The sequence below is a fragment of the Lygodium microphyllum genome, chromosome 2 (genome assembly GCF_053477565.2).
Source record: "Lygodium microphyllum isolate KBCC chromosome 2, Lygodium_microphyllum_v1.1.10, whole genome shotgun sequence".
In the NCBI taxonomy this organism is placed as follows: Eukaryota; Viridiplantae; Streptophyta; class Polypodiopsida; order Schizaeales; family Lygodiaceae; genus Lygodium; species Lygodium microphyllum.
The window spans coordinates 99,791,110-99,818,870 of NC_141136.1; the positions used below are offsets into that span (position 1 = coordinate 99,791,110).

Sequence of the window (27,761 nt, forward strand, 5' to 3'; positions counted from 1 at the left end):
TGAGATCAACAAGCTCTCTAGTGTGAGCACACAGGTCTCACCTACACAGTTTAGATCAAGAGATGCATACATACCCCATGTAACACCGCATAAACAAAGCCTAGATGCCACAAGTTGGTAGACTGTCCAAGATCATTGGCAAAAGAATATAAAGCAACCTAACAAAAAGTAGGTAGTTTGGCAACTTGCTCACAACATTGATATCAGTCCCTATGACTGTACCTTTGGGAGAACTACTGCCTCAGAACCCGACGTTATGGCAAGGGTTGAAGTAGTGGGTAAAATGACATGATGAGCTTGGAGCGACTATCTTGCGTGACCATGATGCGATAACATACATACCAAGCTTAACCTTGAACTCAGTGCCTAAGTCTTTGTATGTGAATGCTTTTTGGGAAGGCACAGAGATGCACACAGTCTTACCTATCAATGCATTAGGAGATGCTACAAGAAAGGGAATTGTAGACACAAGAGTAGAAATCAATGTACTCAGCCATGTAGTCCTACAGGCTTGCGGTAACCCACATGTGGAGACCGCAAGGTTTAATGTCATATTGGCTAACGGAATGAAGATCAGATCATTTGGAGTGCTAAAAGAATAGCCCTTGAAGATACTGGGAGTCCAGTTCTCACTGAACTTCATAATCATGAAGGGAGTGGACTACGATATCCTGCTAGGCTGACCTTGGATGCGAAATATACGAGTGACAGAAGATTGGGACAATGGTCTCATATTCTTAGACAAAAAATCAGAGGCTATAAGAGTTGAGATGGATACTTGAAAGACCACTCTGGTCAACCTAGATGCCATCTTTGCTATGTTGAAAGCAGACTCACAAGTCAATGAATCCTATGGGCCACTAACCAAGTATATCCCTTGCCCCGAAGACGAGCAAGATTGAATGCATGTGCTAGCTACCATCTATCTGTCGTTCTCAGATGAAGAGGAGGATTATAAACAGGTTGTCAAGGCAACTGGTGAGTCCCAAAAAGTCACATCATCTCAGCTGTCAACGAAGAGTAGAGTCTCACTATCAGTACCACTCTACATGATGGCCAAGAGCTCTAGTAATTGACCAATGCTAGCGCACCTACCACACAAGCCTCCAATGTTGAACATGCATGTAAACATAAAAGTAGCCACCATCACTAAGATTGAGGATGAGAATGAGGAAATGGTAGAACCTACCTACAAATGTATATTAGTGACTTCCCAGAACACACATGCCTTTGATGCACAGTGACATGGAAGTTGACTATGATATCCTTGTGCATGATCATTGGATCCTCATTGGTCAACCCCAGCTGCAACATACCAATGCCAAACTCAACCCATTCGGGGACAGTCCCACTCACTACTGGGAAAGTGCAAAATAGCAATCTCTATTGAGATTGAAAGCCTACCTATGATTTTATATGTGATGCCTAACACCAAGGCCATTGGTAAGGAATCATTGCTAGGATGTGAATTCAAAAATCAAGCACATTGCAATGTCAACTATGACTTGCAGTGCATTCACCTCACCATTGGTAATGTTCGGATAATGACAGCTTTCAGCAAGGGTAATGTAGCTCCATCAAAGCTTGCAATGCCATCTGTAGAGGAACCTAATGCAGGTTCGTAATATGTCCCACCCTACCAAGACAAACCAATCACAACCCAAATGAGACACATCTAAGACCATTGAGCAATAGCTCAAATGGGTGCCCAAATGACAACTATAGCTGCCTAAAAGCCAACCCTCATGAACTCGTGACCACAGAATATCATGTCCTAGGCCTAGTAGGTAAAGCTAGCGCTACCAAAGCAAACGAACAATTAAGCCGCAATGGGTACCCAAAGACCTATTGCGCGCTCAAGGCTACTACAAAGGCAACAACTGGATCTGGTTGCCCAAGACTAGGAGCAATACGTGCGCTCCTCAATCCAAGTCCTCCAGTCTATCTCCACAAAGTAGTGAGCTAGCTAGAAATGAGAAATCCATTGACTCAAAAATCACCAAATCCATGGAACCTCAACGAGTCTATCGACCAAAGCTACAACCAACCAGCCCTAGGCTAACTCAACCTAATATTTTCAGTGTCCCAACTGCTCCACGCCAAAAGTAGCACATCAACTAAGCCACAAGACCAATCTATCGCACAAGTGGCCAACATGCACCCCATTAAACAATCCAAAAAGATACGCATCAATAGTTGAGCTATCTAGCTCAACCAAACCCCAACCTCCTGCTACAGGCCTTAGATCCTCCTATAAGCGTAGATCTATCCTTACATTGGTCATGGACCTAGTCATGAATACTGGGAATGACTTAGTCACCTGCATTAGATGCTTAGATGACACATTAACCATGCTAGCCAGGAACTATGAACTTTTGGACTTTGACTTATGCCTCTGCGACAAGACATTAGTAATGGAAGTGCGCTCCTTGCCATGCACATGGGAGGACTATAAGTTCATGTTCGTCAAGATTCTTGAGGTAGCCAAGAAATTGATTGACAGTGAGATCTCTCGAGAGCAAGCTTACACACAACGGTTGATCACATCCTATCACTCATAGGAGCAAAGTCTCTACAACAAGTCAGGGACTAGAAGAGCTGACAAAGCTACCACAAATCATGACCAACGCCAAGCAGAGACATGCAATCAAAATTGCTGAGTACGACCCTACCTATGTGGCTTCTATCTAATTTAGAGTCTTGGCCATCATGTGCAAATGACCTTTAGAGGAATATATCATGGCCCACCCCTATTTCAATTGAATCTTGATGAGGAAGAATTGCATATTTGGTGTGCAAATCAGATGTTGTATGCATGCGTAGTGAATGTCGAAAGGTCCCCAAGAACAAAGAACTCTACAAAACCTTCATAAAAGTAAAAGGGAATTTGCACGACACGAGACCAAAAAGATAAATTGGGTGCAATCTCCCCCATGTCTTGTATGAGTGCTTCACAAGGCATGTATTTACAAACTTATTTATCTTTAAGCTCAAAAATAGGCCACTTTACAAATAGCATGCTTTTGCTTTTGTGTTTGCTTTTGCCCAAATATAGAGTAAGGCGTTTGGGCGTCCAAAAGTCAGGCTGTGCCCAAATACAAATATCAAATAATGAAATATTTAACCGAGTGCCTATGCACATACAAGATAATAAATGTTTTGTCAAACACTTTAATAAATAAGCTGGCTTAAATAAATATTGGTGCCATGCCTTTAGTGATAAGGCTCTCACCCATCAAAAATAGTAATTCTTCTAGGCATTTGGATTCACAATATCGCTTGGTGATACCCAATGTCATCGCCGCCTGCTCTACACATCAACTGAAGCATTCACAATTGTTAGAAAATAATTAGATAAAACCCAAAAAAAGTGAAAACCTAGCAATCTTCAGCTACAAAATAATTAAATAGATTGAAACTTTGTCCTAACATTAATTTAATTCGAATGCACACTCTAAACTCATAAATGTCCATTAATTTGATATGTATTTTGCGGAATCACCCACGTGCACATTAAATTAATCTGACACCCAAAAAGGACAAGTGTCCCCGTCAACTTCTCACACAAGGAATCCACCTTGTGTACGAGACCCAGCAAATAAATATAATCACAGAATTCACCATGGAATATGCCTCCTAGCATCATATCCCCGAGGTGGGATAACAATTGTCCTCAATTGCTATTAGCTTAATGTGGAGCAAGCAGTGAGGGGTAAGCACTTAGGTGGAAGGCATGCATCCATTGGGCCTCTTCAACAGGAGGATTTTTAAACTTAACCAAATATCTAGAATATCTACGGTCAGTTCTAGTGGTCATAAAGTCAATGTCTAGAATAGTTTGAGGTTCAAGGATTTCAATTTCTTCTTCTAACAAAGGAGGGTTTTCATAGACAAGGTGGATAGGTAATTGGCCTCTAAAAGGTCGTAACGAGCTGATATGAAAAGTATTATGGATCTTCCAATGTTTGGGTAGTTCTAATTTAAATGCATTGTCATTGATCTTGTGAATTATTTTGAAAGGTCCATAAAACCTAGGTGCCAATTTAACAACAGGGTGTTTCTCAACACTTTGCAATCTTCTCTTTTCAATGGGTAACCATACATAATCACCAACATTAAAATTCATGGCTTTTCTTTTCTTATTAGCTTGTTTAGTGTATGATTGCTGAGCTTTCGCAATCATGTCTTTAACTTGAGCAAAAATAGTAGCATGTGTATTGGCAATATCATCAACAACTTTAACTTTGTTCAACAATGATGTGGCAGGTGTAGGCAATCTATGTCCATAAATGATTTCAAAATGTGATTTATGTGTAGCTGTGTGTGGTGTTTTATTATATGCAAATTGTAGATTCAAATGTGTGTCCCATGTTTGTGGTTTTGAAATTGTGTATGCATGCAAAAGATCTAGAATTGTACTATTAGTGGCTTCTGTTTGCCCATTGGTTTTAGGATGAAATGTAGATGAGAAATCAATCTTAGTACCCAAATTAACAAACAAAGTAGTCCAAAAATTATTACAAAATCTAGAATCACGATAAAAAATAATAACTTTTGGCAAACCATAATTAGTGAAAACAATCTTCAAAAACAATTGTGCAGCTTGAGATGCAGTTAATGTTTTTTTGCATGGTAAAAAATATGATTGTTTGCTAAATCTATCTACTAGTCCAAATCATATCATGATTAGCTTGTGTATTAGGCAAACCAGTTATAAAATCCATTGAAATATCTTTCCATGGATAGTCAAGAATTGGTAAAGGCATTAACAAACCATATTGCTTACCATGGCATCGCTTGACTCTTTGGCAAACTAAACACTCAGAAATAAAGTTAGAAACATCAGATTCCATTTGCGGCCAGTAAAAATCTTCAACCAATGTTCTTAAAGTGAAAATAATGCCTCTATGTCCTTGATATGGAGGACAATGAATTTCGTGCAACACAAATAATCTAAATTGAACAGTGACACACAATCTTTTCTCATAAAGCATAAATCCATCAGAATAAGATAAAGAATCAATTGGAATCCAGTTATTAGCAACTAATTTGTTCCAATTAGCTTGAAAAATGGGATTATAGTCATAGTTATTCTTCATAGGAGTAAGGAAATCAAAAGATAGAACATAAATATTATGGATACTTGGACTTCTACTCAATGCATTGGCAACAACATTTTCTCTTCTTGGCTGATATTGAATAAGTGGATGAAAACTTCGAATGAAAGCAATCCATTTAATATGACTGTCAAAAATTTGTTGCTGACTAAGGAGATGTTTGATACATTGCTGGTTAGTTTTAATCATAAATTTGGATCCCATCAAATAGTGTTTCCATTTACATAAGGCTTGAACTACATGTAACAATTCTTTATCATAGGTGGAATACTTTAACTCAGAAGGTTTAAGTTTGCAACTAGAATAGACTATGGGATGTTAATCTTGCATGAGGACAGCTCCTATTCCTGATCCGCTAGCATCAGTGACTACTAAGAAGAATGGTCGACTAAAATCAAGTAATTGCAAGGTGTATGTGTTAAAGCATGTTTCAACAAATCAAAAGACTTTTGTTGGTTGTCAGACCAACGATACACAATACCTTTCTTTAACAATTTCGTCAAAGGCAATACAAATAATGAAAAATTTCTCACAAATTTTCTATAAAATCTGGCAAGGCCTAAGAAAGAACATAACTTATGCAAATTTTTAGGGATTGGTCAATTCAAAATTGCCTCTATCTTTTTAGGATCAACGTGAATACCATCAGAAGAAACAATATGACCTAAGTATTCAATCTGGGTTTGGAAAATTTCACTCTTGTTAGGGTTAGCATATAATTGATTCTCTTTCAACAATTTGAAAGCTAAAGATAGATGTTCACAATGCTCATTCTCATCCTTACTAAAAACCAAAATATCATCAAAGAAAACAATCACACAATTCTGATACTTCAAAAATATACGATTCATCATACGACTGAATGTAGCTGGTGCCTTGGTCAAACCGAAAGGCATAAAAAGAAATTTATAATGACCAAACTGAGTTCTAAATACAATCTTAAAAATGTCAGGTGTATCCAAGCGTACTTAATGATATCCAGATTTGAGATCTATCTTGCCAAAAATAGTGGCTCATTGTAGTTTATCCATGAGGTCGTCTACCCCAGGAATCGGATATCTATTCTTAACAATGATTTTGTTTAGGACACAACAGTCAATGCACATCCTATAGGTATTATTTTTCTTCTTAACTAATAGGACATGTGTACCAAAATGAGAACTATTGGGCATAATGAGTCCTCCGTTCAACAGTTCCTCAACTTGTGTTTGGATTTATTTTTGTTCAATCTGATCATGTCTATAAGGTGCTTTACATGGTGGTTGAGAACCTAGGATTAAATCTATTTTATGATCTTCAAGATGTGTACTTGGTAAACCAAGTGGTAAATTATCAGCAAAACAATCTTTAAATTGTGAAAGAAATTGTGCATGGCTAGGATGCATCTGGTTTTCCTTAGCTTCAATTTCATTCACCCATACTAAGTATAGTTTACTATCTTTTCTCAATGCATGTTTAGCATATATATGACTAAGCAATGTAAAATTATCAAAGGTGTGCAATCCAGATAATGTGATTTGGTTTTCGTTAAAATGAATTTTCATAGAATGTGTGGAATAGTCTATGTCACGATTATATTTGTGACGCCAAGGCATTCCTAAAATAATATCACTAGCTTGCAAAGGCACAACCAATAAATTTTTTCGCTCAACATAATCACCAATTTTAATCTCTAAATCATGCACTTCTTGTGTACCATTGTATCTAGTGCCTAAGAATGTAGCCCTTATGCAATAATGAGTTGGAATAGTATGTAAATTCAATTCTTTTACCAACTTTGTAGAAATAAAATCGTGTGTGCTTCCATCATTACACAAAACAATATTTTCTTGACCATGCACAAAACATTTCATTGTTAATAACGAGTGAGAATTTGGCATACCTGGTAAAGTATCTGAAGCATCACTAATATCATCATCATCTTCACTGAAGTCTAGCATATCTTCATGGTCCTCACCATCAATTGCTTCCAAGTGATTGATTTGAACAACTTGCTTCTTGGACTGATAGTTCGCTACTACGTGTCCAGGCTGATGACACTTGTAGCAAACCATAGGCTTTGCTTTGGAAACATTATTGGTAAGGGCTAAAAGTTTGGGTATATTGGGATTTGACTGGAGAGAAGGCTTAGGGTTTGAATTAGCAATTGATGGTAAAGCAAGAGGTTGAGTCCAGGGTTTACGAAAAGAAGAAGGAGCAAAGCGATTTTGATTGAATCTTTGGAAGTTAGAATTGAATTTCTTTGTACCAAAGTTACCATTAACCAAAAATTATTGCGGTTGCTTTTCTCGTCCACGAATTTGCGGATTGCTTGAAGTATAAAAAGTTTACATTTATTATTGAAATGTCATACCATTCCATGATGTTGGATCTTAAACCTTTTTTTTTTTTGGAAAAAAGTACTCTCAAATGACTTTTTTGGTGCTTGAAGGGAATCATATAATCTTTGTATGTGGTATGTACGACACTCCTCAAGTAGGCTATCACTTCCCTTCCCTAAGGGTTATGCAAGATACCACCAACATCTATGACAGAGTAGTACATTTGTGGAGGCTCACCTCTCTCATTTCCTAGTGAGGGTGATCGAGAGCTACCGACTAGCCATTGAAACACAAGTCTACAACCAGCTGAAGTACCATAGTGTAAGCAATTTAGAAGAGCTAGTAAACAAGAAAGGAGTGGTGAGACAAATAGTTGGCCAGTGTAATCTCTGTAGATACATAGAGAAGGTGGGTCAAAAGATCGACCATGGTAGATGCACGGAATTCCTGAGAACCTTTGACACAAAAAAGAAGAGTGGCACATTAACTGTCGGGAAGGAAGGCTCCCCTAAAAGAATAGAGGTTGTGCTTAGCTTAGAGATAGTGGAAAAGGCCTTAGGTTTGACCAACACACAGGGGAAGAGACCAAAAATGGACGTTTATAGCATGTTGAAGATGCTCAAAACAAAGGTTCACACCAATGATGGAATCAGTCTAGCAAACATCCCTAAACCTATCATCTAGTTACAAGCCAAGATGGTGCATGCCCTATTTTCCAATCATTGATGCAATATCCACATGGCTCAAATTCCAGTACCGATGCTTGAAAGTATTGTAGTAGGGACCCTAGATGAAGTAAACCTGAATGCCTATGTCCACAAGATAATTGAATCATCATCCAAGGCATTATCATTGCATGAGAGACTTGCAGGAGATGATCCACTAGCCACCACATTCAAATTAGACCTGAAAACACCTGCACCAAAAGCATCCCCGATAGGGTTTGGGGGGTGCTGACCGCCATCATCCAAGAAGCAATGGGAGAGACGAAAAGGAAAGAGAAAGTAGGGGAAACTTTGGAGAGGTCTCCCACCCACGAGCAGCACCTCTCCCTAGTTCCACAAAGCCCATCAACATCTCCAAAAGCAAGAAAAGTGGGAAACAAAGAAGCCAATAAGCCACAAAAAGAGAAGGTGGAGCGAGCTGCAAGAAAGAAGGGAGTTCAACCTCGAGCTCAGTAGCAAGAGGAGTCTAGTGAAAGGACTATGAGTAAGCAAGGCAGGGAGGGTTTGGTCCCATCAAGCTAGGGGGAGCAAAAGCAAATCTTATTGAAAATCCCAAGCAAGAAGAAGAAGCATGAAGAAGAGGAGGAATGCTTGCAAAAGGCAAAAGAAGAATCCCGAAGGAGGGAGAAAGAACGAAGAAAGAAGCAACAAGAGGAGGAGGAAAGGCCAAGGAGAGAAGAGGACAAGCAAATGGCCCTCGCCATCAAGCTATTGGTTGAACAACCCTCCCACGCAAAAGAGATGGCCACTAGAAGGAGCCTAGATGATGTGCCTAGGACTAGGTCCACAACAACAGAAGCAACCACAGGACCGGTGGTGGTGGTGGAAGGCAAAGGGAAGGCCCCATTAGAACTTCCCCCACTTGTCATGGTCACCACCGCTACTACCACCCAAGAAACCATGGATGCCACTATTGACCAAAGCAACGTGATGGCTTGGGTGCAATACCTAGTCAACACGGTGCAGCACCTTGGACCAACACCTAGTGAAGGAGCTCGAATAATAGGGACAAAGATACATGTTGCTGTGGATGCAGAATCTAGAAAGAATCCAAAGAATTCAAAGGTTGAAGCATCCATGACGTCTATGCCATTGGCCATGCCAACAATGACCAACTACAACGAATACATGCAGGAGCTCCTAGGCCAACTTGAAAAGATGAAGGAAGACAGGAACGATGCCATGGCAAAATTGGAGAAGGAAAATTATGTATTCACTACCTATCAACTAGAGAATACAAAGCAGATAACCCTCTATCAGAGGCAGGTAAACGACCTAAAGGAGGAATCAGAAGCAAGGAAGAGAATAGAGATAGAGAATGAAGAACCAAGTGGAAAAGATAGAGGAAGAAATGGGGCTAGAAAAAACAAATTTCTCAAGCCTCATACAAGGGCAAAAGGATATGGAGGAGCAATTTGTGTAATTAAAGATATGGAGGAGCAATTTGCGTACAGCTGTTGAACACAGGCTGTCACTGACAATTCAATGGAACTTTGAATGTCTTTACAAAGGAAAGGAATTGCATCTCCCGAGACTAGACTGTTCAGTGAGGGAACTGATATGTCTAATGATCCTTCACGATGTGCTCTGAACAGGTTATTACAAGTGAGATACCCAGGGAGATCACTGCCAGAGGTAGCAGGAATGGGCACTGAAGGAAGTACTGAAGGAGCTTTATCCACGACCCGCTTCAAGCGTTTGCGCTGGATGACCAGGGGAGGCGGAGAATCATCATCCTCTATGTCAATAGGTTCTGACTCATCTGAAGGTGGAGGAGGAGGTACTGGATCTGATGGAGGAGGTGGAGGCACAGTCTGTTGTAAACCTGAATAGGTCAAAAAGGCAAACAAATATGATCCGTATGTGACATTGGTAATATTACCCTTGGTGACTTTGACGAAATGTTGATCCATTTTAGTGAGGAGGTAAGTGCTCCAATCAATAGCAACTCCTTTCAACACCATCCTGGAAGCTGCGAAAAGTTCTTTGGACAAGTACTGGGATGGCATTTTGGCAGGCATAAACCTGTCCTAGAGAAACTGACAGACCATCTTCCATACGGGATCAGTGATCATAGAAAAGGAAACTCCTGAAGAGTTTATCACCTTCTTAACATCCAGCATTTTCTGTGTCTGCTCAACAGCTTCAGAATCTCTTCATTAGAGAAAAGCTTACGAGTGGCAACAAAAGGTTCACCTTTGGAGGGTAGAGACAGAGCCTTCCCTAAGCCTCGAGGTGTCAAAGTCATAGAAATTCCCTGGACTAGTCCTGTCTTCTTGCTGTAGGAGGCCAGAAACTCATCACATAACAACGGATCCTCGGGAAGCAATGGAAAAGAAGTAGCCACAAAAGCAACGAGTCATGCCTTCGTGAGAGGCTCAAAAGTGAGTAGGGAAGAGTAATCCCTACTAACTAATGGGATGTACTGGATAGGGGGAGGAGCGTGAGAAGGCGCCATTCAGATGGTTACACACACACCACAAACGCAGACAATCAAGGAGAATGCCTGCAAAGCAACAGACAAAAATCCAAGGATAAGAGAACAACCAAAACAATAAAACGTGACTCGACCAACTAACCCCAAACAAACCACAACCTAGAAAAAATTCGACATGACCTCTAGACATATGCGACCGAAAGCTTCATGCTATGCATCAGACAAACACCCAGAACCCCGTATCAGGCAAGAAAAGAAAAAAAAACTACATACCGTACCCTTAACGTAACAAAGACAGTAAAGTAAAACAATACCACATCTGACACATATCAAGACTACATCGTTGATAAACCAGTGTTTGACTATGGAAATAACTCCAATGACTACGCATACCCATCCCACGAAACGGGTTCGTTAAAAAGAAAAATTAAGTGCAGTGAGGGGGGATTAATTTAATGAAGGGTTTATTTTAAGAAATTATTAAGAATGGGTGAATTTTTATTAAGTGATAAACCTTAGCAAGAAAACGGCGGTTCTTTCTTATAAATTTAATTACCAATTATTAGGTGAAAGCGACGCTTTAAGTCGAATCCCGGACTTCGACACCCAGACTGGGTCTCTAAATGCAAATTCATTTATTACAAATTAAAGTGATGTGGAGCGCTTTTTTGCCAGCGCGTGCTCTTGTGACGGCTTGTTCATTTTAATTAAAAAATAAAGTGCCTCTGTAGCGCACGTAGCGCGTGCTAAGTGAACGGCGAGTTTATTTTAATTAAAGAATATGGTGTGTTTAGCACGAATGCGCGTGGAAACTGTGGGTGAATAAATAATTTATTTTAACAATTAATTGGTGATTAAGAGAAAAATGAAAATAAATAAAGCACATAAAATAAATACCTGGAAGGGTGTGTATGTAATGCCTAAATACGCACGGAAGAGTCCCCCAAAAGGAGTGAATCCAGTAAAAGAAAAGTAAAGACCACTGACGAAACAACAAAGACAACACCTTAGTGGGTTTGTTGATTGTTATTAGTGTTTAATATTATATGACGAGTTATTAGTATGCTTTGTGTTTGTGTTGTTATTTGTTATTTGTTTAAATTGTTTAATTTGGTTTTGTTGTGTTTTGTTTTTGTTTTTTTCTTAGTTTTTTTTATAATATGGGTTCCATGTATGAAAATATTTTAAAGTGAAAAATGAATTTTAAAATGAAAAATGAATGGAAAAATGTTAAGGGGGATGAGTGGAAATTTTTAGAATTTTTTTGGGTATTTTTTACTAATTTTAAATGAATTGTTTTACATTTTTTGGTAATTTTGGGGATAAATTGGGAAATATGTAATTTTCAAAAATTTTGGGGTTGGAAATTTCCAGCTGACAAACTTCCAAAAATTTGCAAAAAGCGAAGGGAATTTTTAGAAATTTTTTTGAAATTTTCTGGAGTGGAAATTAATTTATAAATTAATTAAATCAGTTAAATCAGGAAAATCAACTTAGTTTGGTAAGTGAGGTCAAATTAAGTCAGCTAAGGCATGGTAGTCTGTGTTAATCATGTAAGTCAGATTAAGTCAAGTCAAGTTAATCAAATGGAACTAAGTCAGGTTAGGTTAGGCAAAGTCAGGTAAGTAAACTAAGGCAGATTCTAACTAACTTAGGGTAGACTAACTAACCTAGGGTTAGTTAGGTTAAGGTGGGTTAGTGGAACTAGGCTAAAGTTAGTTTGACTAAGGGAGGGTTAGTTGACTAGGGGGTAGGGTTAGTCTAACCTAGGTTGGGTTAGTTGAGTAGGGTAAGGGTTAACTAACCTAGGTTGGGTTGGTTGAGTGGGGTAAGGGTTAACTAACCTAGGTTGGGTTAGTTGAGTGGGGTAAGGGTTAACTAACCTAGGTTAGGTTAGTTGAGTGGGGTAAGGGTTAACTAACCCTAGTTAGTCTAACCTAACTAGGGTTAGGGTAATTGAATTAAGGTTAGTTGACCTAATTAAGTTAATTAACTGAATGCAAGTTAGTATAACTAACCTAAGGGTTAGTTAGGAGGAGGAGGGAGAGGGGAGTGACGGCGCGGCCGGCAAAAGAGGTGGTGAGGAGGCGGGGCGGGCGGCGTCTTCGGCGGATCGTGGCGGCTGCTTCTGCTGCGACGGCAGCTGCGGGGGCTTCAGCGGAACCAGGCGGCGAGGAGTAGGAGGCGAGGGGTAGGAGGCGTGGGGTATGGCGGAACCAGGCAGCTGCAAACCAGGCGACGAGGGCAGGAGGGAGAGGAAGGAGGGGAAGGAGAGGGGAGGAAGGAGGAGAGGTGGCGAAGGAGGAGGGAATGGGAAGGGAGGAGGAGGTAGAAAGGAAGGCGATGGAGGTGGGAGAAGGCGGTGGGAGCAGAAGGGAGGGCACGATAGAGGAAGAAGGAGGGGCAGCAGGTGGGGGAGATGGGGGGGAGGATCGGGAAGAGAGAAAGAGGGATAGGAGAGAGAAAGAGGGGAGAGGAAGGAGAGAGAGAGAGAGAGAGAGAGAAAGAGGGGGAGGGTGGTTGAGATTCGGGGGGGGGGGGGGGGGGGGGGGGGAGAGGGTGTCTGTTGGGGGGAGGGGTGGGTTAAAAGAAATTCAAAAAAATAAATTAATTAATTAAGTAATTAATTAGTTTTAAAAAAGGAGAGGTGAGACGCCCCTGTCCCGCGCGCATGCGTGGGGCGGGGGTAAAAAAATTTGCGGTGACGGGAGGAAAAGGGCGCCTGGACGTGGGGACAGAGTACGCGGACACGACCAGGGCGCGTTAAAACATGTAAAATTGAAAAAGGGTGCGTTCGCGCGCGGGACGGAGCGCGTAAAAACTCATAAAAATAAAGAAAATTTAAGAACTCCCAATCCGGACATCAAAACAAAATGACGTAAAAATAAAAAGTGGGCAGGACGACAGGAGGAAGACAAGAAAAATATGCAACGGAGGTTCCGGGAGGGGTAAAGGGCAGTCACATGCAAAAAACACAAAAAACGGATCAAAAAATACAATTAAAAATTAATATCGAGAGATCCATGCATTAGAACGAGGTGCAGGAAAAAGGAATACTATGCAGAAAGACATGCCTGACAATCCTATCACATCAAAACATAGTTCCGACTGAGATAAGACGCGTTCACGTGGGAAAAATGCAAAAAAAATCCAAAAATGGGATCAGAAATTAATATTGGAGGAACCGTGCACCGGAATGACATGCAGTAAGAAGGAAAAATGTCCGTAGGAAGGAACGACACATGGTTGTCATGTTAAACCGCAGTTTCGGTGGAAATAGGAGGGGTTCACATTCGAAAAACACCAAAAATACGCCCGAAAACTCATTTAAAAATTAATAATAATAAATCCAGAAGGCGAAAGAGGGGGGAGAAAAAAGGAAAAAGGCAAGGGAAGACACGGAGGACACGGCTGTCAAATCAAATTGGAATTCCGATGCAAACAGGACATGTTCACATGGAAAAATGTCAAAAAGACGCACGAAAAAGTCGTAAAAATCGGAACATTAATATTGGACAAACTATGCATCAGAATGACTCAGAATAAAAAGGAAAAATGTCAGGGGAAAATTGTCAGGGCTATGATGTCAGATCATGGTTCCGAGGCAAGAAAAGTGCGTTCATATGGAAAACCGGCTAATTTGCGTAAAATGCTTCAAAAATTAATAACTCAACAACCGTACACCGGAACAGGGGTAGCTAAAAAGGAAAAATGGTCGGTTCAGAGGGAGGAACAGGGCTATAAGGTTGGATTTGGAGTTCGGTGAACGTAGGGTGCATTCACATGGCAGGACCTCAAAATTAGGGAATGAAGGAAAACTGCAAGGGAATAGCCCCAAGGGTGGGTGGAACATGAACGAGTGGGTGGGAAGGGACCCTATCAGGGTAACAGTAAGGCATGGCATACATGCATGAACAGGTTAAGGCATATGCAGAGGGGTATGCAATGTAGACGCGCAGGGATGCGTCCCCACACTTAAGACCTTAATGGATAGGGTTAACCGAGCAACAGGGACGTAGGACCACGCCACAGACCACCCACTAACGTCCCCACACTTAAAACATGAACGTCACTGAGAATCAGAAGTTGTAGGGTTAGAAAAACTTGGCCCATTTTGTCAAGAATCAAGGTTGAGTGTCGATGGCACGTCCTATATTGTTGTCGATTGCTGGAGGTACCAAGGTATCTTCTCGGCACACGTTCGTCATGGCAAGGACCATGTGGCAGCACCCAAGGAGGTAGTTGATGGAAAGAATCGCAGGAAATTCATTGTTGATGATGAGGGATATTGCACTCAACTCACAGTCACTCAAATGGAATGAAAGAACTGTCACTTGCCCCATGACTAATATTACTCGAGGAATAATGATTGAAACCCATATCTCATACCCGGTTTAGAAATCAACAGGGGAATGGTGCAGAAGGAGTATGCCAGGGTGCACAGTTGATGGTGCATTAGTGCGTCCAACCCGTCTGGCATAAATGCAAGGAGGAAGGCAAGGGAGCCTTACAGTGCAGTGTACAGAACAGGGGGATGTGTCTTGTGATGACGGTAAAGACCCATCCCGTGGGTGCATAAGAAAACGAAAACATACCTGACTCCAAGTGTTGTAACGTCCCTCAATCTCACCTCTCGGTAATTGATTGAAGAAACTCTAGTCACACTCAGCCCACCCTCTGTCTCACGCTCTGTTGATAGATACAGGAGAGCAACCTTTTCCTGAAACCCATTGATGTAATCCTCACAGTCACTTGTGCAAAGGTTGTATGCCTTGTGCGTATTTGATGGTGCAACGGTGCATCCCGCCCTGTGCCGGCATACGGTGCGAGAAGGAAGGCAAGGGAGCCTTATGGTGCAGTGCACAGAAACAAATTGTGCTTTGTGTATTGAGAGGCCCATCCCGTGCGTGCAACACTTCATTCACACTACTCACCTCTCATTTGATCTGAAGGGAAAAGACTGGTCACTCGCCCCATCCTCTGTCTCACTCTCTGTGGATAGTTACAGAGGGCAACCCATACTCACATCCCCATCCGGTTAGGATGAAAGCTCACGTCACTCGATTGTGTGTCGATGAAGATCGCATCATCAGTTGTTGAAGAGGCGTACCCAGGGAGGTAGCCATCAAATCGAACATTGTGTTGGATAGGACATGTCGTCTGCTAGAGGACAGTTAGACGCGTTGTAGAGAGACCCAGGACACAGCGTACCAAGGGAGGCAGCTTCGGAACTGGATCCTGAAAATTTCAAGTGATGAATCCACTTTTTGGACTGCTGGGTGTTACCACCTTTTCCACAGCCAGCTTCTCGCCCAAGGATGTGTGCCACCTTTTCTTAGAACGAGGCCTGCTATGACAGGGAATTGCTTCCTTTTCTCTCATAACAGATTGGTTTTCCTTATTATTATTATTATTATTATTATTTTCTTCTTCTTCTTCTTCTTCTTCTTTTTTTTTGTTGTTTGTTTTCCCTTATTCCCGAGGGCGTTTCCACCTATTCTCGAAGAATAGGTCAGCATGACAGGGACCTAAGTCCTTTTCTCCCATGACCGATATGTTTTTTTTTCTCTCTTTTTTTCTTCGAAATAAGCAAGGGAATGGTAGAAAGACCATGTATCAAGACCAACCTCGCCACTATCTCGCTGGTGGAAAATAGAGGATAAGAGATCAAGGCTGGAAGGTAGAGTTGAGGGGACAGAGGGTTGTGACCACCTCATCAGGAGTGGCTGAAGAACGGCTATCAAAAGTAGCAGCATAAGAAGTACAGTGCTGTGCCAACGAGGGAAAAGATCAAGTGACCATGATTGTCAAGATCCCCAAGGAGGGAAGTACTTCTTCAGGCGATATCCATTGATCAGGAAGGGATCATCAGAGGCATCAACGGTCTGCACTTGGACAAAGCCATTAGGGTTGACGGCAAGTACCTTATAGGGGCCCCATCCACCGCTGTTGAAGCTTGCCAAATCGTGAATCATAGGCTAGGACCAAATCACCTTCTTTGAACTCCTTGTGCTTGATGAAGCTGTCATGGTAAGCCTTACGTCGAGCTTGCGTGGCTTCCATGCACTGTAGAGCCATCCTACGAATTTCGTCCAAACATTCCAGGTGCAAGAGACGGCATTGCAGTGAATCATCGTCCCCCAAATGCTCTTTGATGGCCACTCTCAAAGAGGGTAATTCCAATTCAACAGGAAAAACAGCTTCTGTACCATACACCAGCTGGAATGGTGTCTGTCCTGTTGCAGCTTTATGGAACGTTCTGTATGCCCAGAGGGCCTCTGTAAGTCAATCGTCCCAATCACGACGATGTGCGGCAATCGTTCTTGTCAGAATCGAGTAGAGGATGCGATTCGTGACTTCGACTTGGCCGTTGGCTCTGGGGTAATAAGAAGTGGACTTGCGATGGCAAATCTTATACAACTCTGTCAACTCTTCCATGACTTTGTTAATGAAATGAGTGCCTCTGTCACTTACCAGCTCTAAGGGACTGCCAAAACGGGTGATGATATTCTCGTACATGAACAAGGCCACGTTGTTACCATCGTCCCGCTTTAGGGCTTTAGCTTCACACCACTTTGTGACATAATCCGTACATACGAGGATGTATCTATTCTGCTTCCTTCTGGTAGGAGGATCGATCAGACCTACGAAGTCAATGCCCCACTTCTCAAACGGCTTCAAAGAAAGAATAGGCTGCAGTGGCATGGCACTTGTCTTGGTGGGTTTCCCCATTCTCTAACAAGCATCACATCTTTTACAATAATCATAGGCATCTTTGTGGATGGTAAGCCACCAATATCCTGCTAGCAGAGCCTTCCTAGCTATAGCTTCTCCTGCAAAGTGACCTCCACATGGCTCGTCATGGCAAGCCTTCAGAACAATCCCAATCTCATCTCCTGCAACACATCTTTGGAGCACTTCATCTTTGCCTTTCTTGTACAGTGCACCGCCTAACAGGGTGTAGGGGGCTGATTCTAGCATAAGCTTCTTCCTCTCCCGACTAAAAATACCAGGAGGGTACTGTTGGGTTGCTAGCAGATTGGCAATGTCTGCATACCAAGGAGTTACAGTTTCTACCAAGAATAGGGAAGCATCAGGGAGGTCTGGATCATCCTGCTTCTCGTCTGCTATTTGTGGGATACGCGACAGATGATTAGCCAGAACATGGGAACGACCAGGCTTAGTAATCACCTCAAAGTCGAACTCCTGAAATAGAAAGAGCCATCTCATCATTCGTCCTTTCACATCTGCTTTGTTCATCAGGAAGGACAGGGCCTCATGATCCACATAAAATTTAAAGTGGGTAGATAGGAGGTAATGGCGGAACTTCTCTAGGGCAAACACCATTGCTAAGCACTCCAGCTCTGTCACTGTATAGTTTTGTTCCCTATCAGTGACTTTTCGGCTTGCATAATAGATCGGTTGATCCAGCTTCGAGGAACCCTTCTGGCAGAGAACTGCGCCTAAGCCTTCAATTGATGCATCAGTGTGTACATGAAACTCATTCGTCCAATCAGGAGGTTGCAGAATGGGTGCCTCAATCAGACACTACTTCAAAGTGTAGAAGGCTTTGTCACATTCTTCCGTCCAAGTAAACTGTGCATCTTTCCTCAGAAGCTTGTGCAAGGAGGTTGCCTTTGTTGCGAAATGGGCTATGAACCTTCTGTAGTAACCCACATGGCCTAGGAATCCCCTCAACTGTTTGAGGTTGGTGGGTGCGATCAGAGCTGCAATCTTTTCGATCTCTGCAGGGTCTGTTGATATCCCTTGTACAGAGACAATGTGGCCCAACAGAACTCCAGAAGAGACCCCAAAGATGCATTTATCGGGGTTGAGGGAAATCCCATACTCCCGGCATCGGTCAAAGCATTGTTCCAAATGTCCCCAGTGTTCACGGATCAAACTGTAGACACAGAAATCATCCAAATATACCTCAATAAAGTCATGCAAATGATTTTGGAATGTGGCCATCATGACTCGCTGGAAAGTAGCAGGGGCATTGCAGAGCCCAAATGGCATCACTCAGTAAGCGTAGGTCCCCCATTCTGTGGTGAAGGTTGTTTTGGACTGGTCTTCTTCTGCAATTTGGACTTGGTTGTATCCACTGAATCCATCCAGAAGGGAATAAAGCTCATGTCCTGCCACTGTGTCCAACAATTGGTCTGTGAAAGGGATAGGAAAGTGATCCTTCTTCGTTTTGGAATTGAGCTTGCGGAAGTCAACACGGATTCACAATTTGCCATTCTTCTTAGGTACAACCACGATGGGTGAAACCCATTCACTATTTGCCACTGGATAGATGAACTCGGCTTCCAAAAGCTTCAGCAGCTCTGCTTTCACCAATGTGGAATAATTAGGGTTCATTCACCTCTGTCGTTGTCGTACTGGCTTGGCATCAGGCTCCAAGTCAATGTGATGCTGACATATTGTGGGATCAATCCCTTTTAGGTCTTTGTAGGACCACGCAAGCACGTCCAAATTTTCTTTCAACAAGTTGTACAAGGTTGACAACTCCTCTTCTGGGAGGCTGCTACCCACCTTCAAGTGGCGTTCAATGCCTTCTGCATCCACAAAAGTTAACTTCCTTTCACCTTCTACTTCACGGATGAAGGTCCCGCGGACTGCTTCTGGATACAGATCCGACTCCTTCAAGGAAGTGATGTCCTCTTCTGATGTCCCGCTAGAACCAACTTCTTCTTTTGGTGGAGACTTAGGTTGCTCCTTAAGATGTTGAAATGGGATTAGAGCCGTTTCGGGTTTGGTTTCAAAATTAATTACCTCTTGGATTGAAGACTCATCTTCTGATGACATGTCTAGGAATGTCACATAATAGGGACCCTCTGATGCCTATTGGGTTTGTGGGACTGGTGCTTGTTGGCACGGTGCATCCTCATCATCTTTTCTTGGCAAAGATGGGTTAGGACGACATGAGCCACTGCTGAAAGACGGCTTGTTCTTCTTAATCCATTTCTTATAAAGATTTTGCATATGAGAAGATCCATTTACCAGACCAAATGGTACCATCACCATTCTGTCCCATAGCATGAGCTCGTCTGCTACTGATGCTTCTGCAACTTCTTCTCCAAATGTGTCCTCTTCGGGTGGGATAGATTCTTTTGGCTCACTTTCATAACCTTCTTCGTCCATATCATATCCATCCTCTTCTGTCTCTGTTTCTGTCTCTGCTTCTGCTTCTGCTTCTGTCTCTGTCTCTGTCTCTATTTCTGCTTCTGTTTCTGTAGGAGCTCTGTAAGAGAAGAACAGGTTCTCTATTTCGTCTTCTGCCTCTATCTCTGGCTCTGCTATGGCCATGTAACAGGGAGAGCAATACATCCATGCTTCTATCTCACTGTCAGAAGTGATTTCAGAAGTCATTCCTGGTTCATGCAGGAAGTATTCACCCATTGATAATGGCTTTGCATCTTTTGGAAGTCAGCTTACAGTATGCACTGTTAAGGAACGTGCCACTGTTTTCTTGGGAAGGATCTGTTTGACAGCATCTTCGTCTGCTGATGTTCCATCTGTAGCCTCATTAGGGGAGTCAGAAGATAATTCCAAGAAGGTGGATCCATGTCCTTTTTGAGAACCATACAGCTTCAGCACCACTTTGTTGGGTCCTCGTCCCAAGGTCAAGGTTCCTTTGAACCAATCCGTCCTTGCTCTGGCTTCAAAAAGCCATGGTCTGCCCAGTAACAGAGGGTAGGATGTACCATAAGAGTTTGGCTTCACCACCAGATAGGTTAGCCAATAATCTTTTCCAGCCACTATAGTCTTCACATATGGGAGAATGCCCAAAGGCTTGATTCTGCTCTGATCCGCCAGTCTGATAAGCCATTGGGTGGGTTGCACACCTTGTAGGCCTAGATCCTTCATTGTCACATCCGTCATAATGTTCACTGATGAACCTCCATCAATCAGTGCATTGGCAATAAAGCAGCCTTCTATCCACACGCCAGTCTCTGGAGTACCCGGATCTAGGAAGGTGTTAGCCACATCCACTTCTTTTACAGGCTCTGGAGCTTTATTGGATTTTATTGCTATTGAGGGAGCAATCCTTAATCCACGTCTTCTTGTCAGTATACTTTTGAACCTTTTTCGGCAACTAGGAAACAACCTCAATAATTGTCGAAATGTGAGGTTTGGTTTAAAGGTATCTAGATCTCTAACCAGATCGTATTCCTTAATAGGATCCACTGGCTTCTCTAACCGGTTAGGGAATGGAGCAACACCCATTTTCATTTTCCCTCTTTCTTCCAATAGAGGCATCATGGGAACTTCTTCTGTCACTTGTGGCACTTCCTCCTCTTCTGTCTCCTGGACCTCTAGTCCTTATCTTGTAACTATCTCTGTAACTCTCTGTGGCACTGTAGGGCTCTGTATCGCACTGTCAGGCTCTGTTCTGTTCTGTTCTTCTGGTGGAAGATTGAACTTCACTGTTCTGGCAGGAGGGTTATTTTCTTTCTGGATAGGTGGTTCCTTCTGCTTTGCACGAGTGATGGCAGCAACTTCCAATTCCACTAAATTGGAGATAGGCTCTTGGGCCTTGGCCGGATTGTCAGTAGCACTGTTTTTCACTGGGGCTGGGCTTGGACAGTCTTTTGCAGTGTGGCCTTCTCCTTTGCATCGACTGCATAAGGGCTTGTAATCCACTGACCTTCTGGGATTTTGACAATTTGGTGAAATGTGTCCCTTTTCTCTGCATCTATAACACTCCACTTCTGATCTCTGACCACCGCCAGACTGTCTTTCTCTGTAACTTTGAGAGGGAAACCTTCTAGGTTCGAAATTAGGACCAAACTCTCTAGGCTTGGGTCCAATATTCTATGTTATCATTTTGGATTCCAGCAAGTTGAATCTTGTGTCTTCTTCCTTCCTTCTCCTATCATGCATCTCCTTCGGAGAGCAAATGTCCTCTATATGGTTCTTCCGCAAACAGTAAGAACAGAAGGCCCCAGGAATAGTTGGTTTGCGTGTACATTCAATGGCTAAATGGCCTGCTTGATGGCACTTACCACACCAAGTATTTGACCGCATCACATCTCTTCCTGCTCCTGCAACATTGGATATGCTAGCGGTATTCACTTTCAGCGTTTGTAGCTGCTTTGTAATCACATCCATAAACTCCTTTTTTATATTTGCAACTGAGTTGGATAAGTAGTCCTTCAAGCTTTCTCCTTCTGAGGTACTGGCAGGAGGGTGTTGAGGAGTCTCTGTAATCACTGCATAAACAAGTTGGGCTGGTGCAGAGGGGTCTCTGTTCTAGTTTTGATTCAGAGCTCCTGTTTGAACTGTTGGCTGTTGGCTCCAGTTGGTAGGGTTCCACTGTTGCTGCTGATTTGGCATTGGAAAAATTGGTTGGGACCATTGTTGTTGTGGTTGAACCATCATGTGAGGCATTGATTGTGGCCACTGTGGATTTGGTGCACTGTACTGTGATACTGAAGGCATCTGTTGGTAGGGGTAGGGAACAATCCCTGGGACTGCATTTGGTGGGTACATCATTCTTGGCATCAGAGGAGGTAGGACTCCTCTTTCTGGATTCATTGCCAATCTAGCTTCCACTTCATCATACAGTCTTGCACCTTCTGTTGCAGCTTGCAGTGTGGCTGGTCTTTGCAGCTCCACAAACTTACGGACTTCTGGTTGTAATCCTTTGAGAAACACCCCCTTCTAAATACCATCATCTAAATTATGGTTAGTCCATCTCTTCAAGATGGATTCCATTCGTGAGACATAAGCTTCTACTCTTTCTCCAGAGGGCTGACTTAGGTTCATAAATTCCTCTCTCATCCGCTCTTCAAAACCTTCACGCCTGAATTTAGTGAGGAAGGCCAACTTCACGTCATCCCATGTGCCAAAAGTTCCTGCTGCTTGTCTCTCATACCACTGAAACGCCGGGCCCTTGAAAGTGGCGGGGAATATTGCTAACCAATGCTCAGGGGTTCTGGCATTGTTAGCCACACATGCTACCATAAACTCTGCTACATGAAGATCGGGGTCTTCATTGTACTCTCCCTTAAAAACTGGCAATGGGACTACATTCACTGGCCTGTCATCAATATTTCCAGGACGGATCTGGCTTGGAAGTGGACCTCCAACAGGAGGAGGAAGGGCTTGATGTGCCATTGGGGCTTCTGTAAAGAGTTCCGCAAGGGCGTCAAAGGCGACTTCTGCTGCGAGCTCGTTCTCGGCTCTGATTTTTGCTTTCTCTCTTCTCACGTACCTCTGGACTCATTCTAACGCTTGCCTCTTTATTGCGTCATTCATCAGGGGGTTGGCTCCACTATGTTGTTAGTGCTCCACAGAGGGTTAACAGAAGGCTTCAGTCTCTGGAGGACTCCCTTGCCAACATTTCTCCTACTTCTTTCTTTTCAATATCTCTGAATTTTGCTTTCATGCCACTGCACAAAGGAAGGTATTTGGTTCTGAAGGTGTCAAAATGCATACGTCTGAGCATTGTGGTGGTGCCATCATCATAGTAATGCCAGCTTCTGATAGTTTCAACAGTGTATGTTGTAAAGAACACTCTGTCTACCAACTTCCAGTGGGTTGCCAATTGAACAAATAGAAGATTATCAGTGCACCAAGCATCCCATGTATCTTGCTGTTGAGCATCCACGAATAAATTCCAACTCTTTTCCTTCTTGTCTTTGTGAACCTCTACAGACCAAGACTCCTAAAGCTTCTTCACAATCTCCCACTTGATGTTGTCTGGAAACTTCTCAATGAATGCCAAATCTTCCATGGATGGTCATTCTCTCTGTTTCTGCTCTTCAGTTTATTCCCATATAGTTTGCCACCAAGATGCAAGTTTCTGCTGCTTCAACAGGAAGAGGAAACTGTCCACCACATAGAGCATGCATCATGATGGTGATGTGTTTCCGCCATTGTGGGATGAACTTCTTGTAGAAAGTGGCTTTGATTATGAGAAATTCCAACTCTTCAGTGGAAGAAGGAACTTTACAAACATCCATTGAATTCTTCTCTTCTTGGCAATGCCATTTTCTTCATTTTCAGCCTCTTTTGGTGCTTGTTGATGGCAAGTTTCCCCAATTGCGCACCAAAAACATGGAGCCCCAAGAGGAACACCAAGGAAAAGGGAATTCTCTTGCAAGAAAATCTATCTTGTAACATCAACAAGCTTGTTTATCATGTTTCATATGATCACAATGAAGAAAAGAACACCAGGCACAACAAATCTTCATACAGCATCATGTAGATCTCCCACGGATTTGATAGAATCAACCATATTCTTCAATATCTTCACAAAATCCATCAATAGAACAAAGAAAGCAAAGGAATACACCATCTTTGAATGGAAATACATCACATAGTATTCATCTTCAATATCTTCATAGTCTTCTCTCTCAATCTCTCATATACAATCACTCTGTTTTAGTAGAATTGGCTATCTCTGACTCTCTCTCTCTCTCTCTCTCTCTCTCTCTCTCTCTCTCTCTCTATCAATAATACATCATATCCTCACTACAATCTCTCAAAAATCACTCTCAATAATCCTTCTTAGGTCGTGGATACCCCTCCCAAGAGGTATGTCTGATATGAAGAGTCACCAGAGCCACTACAGTGTCCTTTCATAGCTCACTACTGTTACTTCACTCCAGTCTTTACTTGAGTCTTCAGCAGCTACTTCTTTCACTTCTTTCAGCTCTTTTGCACTTGTATTCACCTCTTTCCAAGGCTAGAAAACTTTCCCAAGCTACACTCTCATCCATTAGAACACATACAGAAGCTTACAGAATAGTACCAGAACAGCTACAGTACAGAATAGAATAGAACAGAACAGAGACAGAGGCTCTATAGAAGACCTACAAAAGGTTACAGAAGGTCATCAAAACCACATAACTTATACTCAAACCATTCCATACTCTCACAAACCATTCAATAAGCTTTTCACAATATCTCAATCTTCATCAATCAATACTCTATCCCTCCTTACAGAAGACAATCAGAACAAAACCAGAAGGTATACAGAACCAATCAGAACCTATCAGAACATCACAGAACCATATATCTCCACTGATAAACATCATGAACTTCCAAAACACAATCAATATCATCCAAAACACTCTCAAACCACTTCTAAACCAATCAATCATCTCATAAAATCAACCATTCAGCTCTCAAAAACAACAAAAATCAACCAAAAAACAAGTCATTTCAACACTCAACACACACACACACACACACACTCTCTCTCTCTCTCTCTCTCTCTCTCTCTCTCTCTCTCTCTCTCTCTCTCTCTCTCTCTCTCTCTCTCTCTCTCTCTCTCTCTCTCTCTCTAGCATAGTGGGGCACATACGATGGGTGCTTAGGCTATGGGGGACATCATTCAACCACAGTTAGGATAATGGAGAGCTTCTCTCTCTCTCTCTCTCTCTCTCTCTCTCTCTCTCTCTCTCTCTCTCTCTCTCTCGACAGCAGACTGAGATCCGACGACACTCGACACATTGGATCTCAGACCTCCAGTTTGCTCTTTCTCCACCGCCGATGTACCACATCCTACATCCAGGAGGGATCACCTGCTATTAGCGACTTCGACAACTGCTACTACATCCCAAGATAGTATATCTCCCTGCATCTGTTACATATACACATCACACCACTTTATCACAGCCGACAGTTGTTCCCCTATCACAGCCGATATTTGCTCCCCTTTTGTAGCCATTATCTGGAGTACTAGAGCTACATACGCACATACACATACACGACACTTATCACACTCACAGCACCGTATTTTCAATTTCCAGTTTTTAGCTTTTCATTCAGCACTTTTATTTTGGATAGCTGGACCTCATCAGTTGTATCACAGTTTGTCTCATAGGCCAATTTTGGTCTTTAGAAGACGTTAATATAACTTTCTTTCTTTCTTTCTTTCTCTCTCTATAGCATAGTGGGGCATATACGATGGGTGCTTAGGCTATGGGGGACATCATTCAACCATAGTTAGGATGATGGAGAGCTTCCTCACACACACACACACACACACGCGCGCGCACACACACACACACACACGCACGCACGCACGCACGCACGCACGCACGCATGCACGCGCGCGCACACACACACACACACACAATAAGAAACGACATCGTTTCTTATTTTGAGAAAGAGAGAGATAGAGAGACAGAGAGACAAAGAGACAAAGAGATTCTTGGCATCAAGTGGCAATTCTCCATTATGATCTTATTCCCTTCAAACCCATGCCTAATAACTTAATAACGTTGAGCTATGGTCTAGCTAGGTCATTTTGAGAAATTCAGGATGAAGGTAGGACAATGGGTGCTTAGGTCGTGGGGATAGACAATTTAGCCAAAGTCAAGATGAAGCTCTCTCTCTCTCTCTCTCCAAAATAGGACATGGTGCCATGCCTTATTTAGAGAGAGAGAGAGAGAGAGAGAGAGAGAGAGAGAGAGAGAGAGAGTCTGGGTATTCACGTGGCAATTCTCCATTATGATCTTCTTCCCTTCAAACCCATGCCTAATAATTTGATAATATTGAGCTATGATGTGGCTAGCTCCTTTCGAGAAATTCAAGATGAAGGTAAACTGATTAGCTCCTAAGTATTGAGCTATGGTCTAGCTAGCTCCTCTTGAGAAATTTGGGGTGAAAGGCAAGACAATGGGTGCTTATGCCAAGGGTAGCACTCAGCCATAGTCAGGATGGAGAGGGCTCTCTTTCCTTATCTTTGTCTCTTGCCCAAAACAGGGCACAATGTTGTGCCCTATTTTTGAGAGAGAGAGAGAGAGATTCTTGGCATGTGGATGGCAATTCTCCATCATGTGCTTGTTCCTTGGAAACCCGCACTTGATAAGTTGATAATATTGAGCTACAATCTTGTAAGCTCCCTTCAAGAAATTAAGGGTGAAGGTAGGCTGATCATCTATGAAAGTAGCTCACATTAAATATAAGCTCCTTTGGCAAGCCCTACTTGCTCTTCAAGATGACCCACTCAATATTTGAATACACTAGTTTGTATTTGTGTCCACTAGCATTGATGTTCCTTCCACACGATAGCCAAAAATCCCACTCAATGTCTAGGTACATAAATGGTGCTTCGAAATCCTCGCTAGCAGTAACTACATAAATTGGAGTTCCTATCTAGTTTCTTTGTTTTTTGCTTCCAAGAGATGCTTCACATAAGCTCGCACATAAGCTCTCCATTATATGTGAAACCCAAAATGGTGTGCACGGAGATAATGTTCTTGTCCACCAGCAAGATAGACTTATGTAACAATGTTGAGCTTGTCATAAGGTGTGCATTTTGTTTTGCACTTGTTTGATCGTTTTCTTTTGAAAGTGAGACCTGCAAGCATTAAAGCTTCTAAAGAACTTGTAGGAGCAAGTGAAATGGCATGCTCTCCATTGTCCAATGGAGCATTGAAAAGCCTAGCAATCATGTTTACACATTGATTCTAGAATTGGGTGTGGCGACGGGGCCCATTCGTGCATGTTGATGTAGTTGTTGTTGAGGGAGGAGAGAATGGACACCTGGGGCTCCGTCCAAGTAGTCATGAAGGACGCCAAGTTCGCATCCTACATCAGCTAACTCGTCGGTCGATGATCTGATGTGCAGCCTCGATTGCTATCTCCTACTCAGGCATCCAATGCCTTAGTAGAGATGTCCACACACAACGAGACGCAATGGTCCAATCTTTGCCCTTATTTGGGCAAATATGAGAGAGAGAGAGAGAGAGAGAGAGAGAGAGAGAGAGAGAGAGAGAGAGAGAGAGAGAGAGAGAGAGAGAGAGAGAGAGAGAGAGAGAGAGAGAGAGAGAGAGAGAGAGAGAGAGAGAGAGAGAGAGAGAGAGAGAGAGAGAGAGAGAGATGCCTCACACTTGTCTTTCTCTCTACTATTCCTAAATACACCCTACTCCTGAGACTTACACAACATATAAGAGTTTCCAAGATGGTCAATATCACATGATCTCTGTCTCATATCACAAAAATAAATCAATCCACTCTCTTTGACTCTATAAGGTTGATATTAGCACCACATAGCAAAGCTAGATCATTCAATGGTAACATTCGTAGTCAAATTAGGACTTTTGGATCAACAGACCTTGAGAAGGAATTGGGTGTGAAGAGAGAAGTAATCTACCTTATAGATCACATGTATGTAATGATGATAAATTAGAGATAT

The 27,761-nt window shown here is 42.4% G+C and overlaps 1 pseudogene; it reads right to left on the reverse strand.

The window, feature by feature from the left end:
• Positions 1 to 1,516: 1,516 nt before the first annotated feature.
• Positions 1,517 to 27,557, reverse strand: LOC148040074 (glutamate decarboxylase-like; annotated as a pseudogene).
• Positions 27,558 to 27,761: the final 204 nt, after the last annotated feature.